Source organism: Diaphorina citri, unplaced genomic scaffold (genome assembly GCF_000475195.1).
Source record: "Diaphorina citri unplaced genomic scaffold, Diaci psyllid genome assembly version 1.1 scaffold37466, whole genome shotgun sequence".
Lineage (NCBI taxonomy): Eukaryota > Metazoa > Arthropoda > Insecta > Hemiptera > Psyllidae > Diaphorina > Diaphorina citri.
Window position 1 is genome coordinate 1 of NW_007414798.1, and position 587 is coordinate 587.

The 587-nt window shown below is 42.2% G+C and overlaps 1 long non-coding RNA gene across 1 annotated transcript; it reads left to right on the top strand.

Moving 5' to 3' along the window:
• LOC113473504 lies at positions 1-560 on the top strand. The gene is made up of 2 exons (XR_003395461.1): positions 1-92; positions 492-560. It is a non-coding gene; the product is annotated as an uncharacterized LOC113473504 (long non-coding RNA).
• Positions 561-587: the final 27 nt, after the last annotated feature.

Consider the following 587-nt stretch of genomic DNA (forward strand, 5'->3'; position numbering starts at 1 on the left):
GAGGTTGCTAAATGGGACGATACTGGAAATGACATTATCGTTCTCGCCAAGCATATGTGTATGATTATGATGGAGATGACTGACTTCACACGGTAAGTGCCTTTTTTTATGTTTGATAAAGGGAACTAACAACAGAGGTCTTACCGTCCCGAAATCAAAGAGAGAAAGAGTATCTACAGGATAGGAAAAGTCATATATCTAGTTTTCTCTCAGAATTGAACACCAACTACTAATCTTTATTTTATTTATTTATTTTTTTTTTTTAAGAGGTTTGATAGGGGGAACTGTAACTGCTAAGGTCTTATCGTCCCGAAATCGAAGAGAGAAGGAAGACAGGAATGACAGGATATTAGAAAGCCAGCCGTTCCGAGAACGAACTTTATTCGCTCAGGATAAAATTCGCCTCGGGCAAAAATCGAACCCTAGCGCTTACAAGGCAGACGCGCTACCAACCAAGCTAACTAGGCTGACCTACTAATCTCTATTCACAGTGGTCGCGGTCCGCTAAAAACCACCATGGACGTGATTAACGCCGCCAAGAAAATCTCCGAAGCCGGCACCAACTTGGACAAGCTGACGCGTCAAAT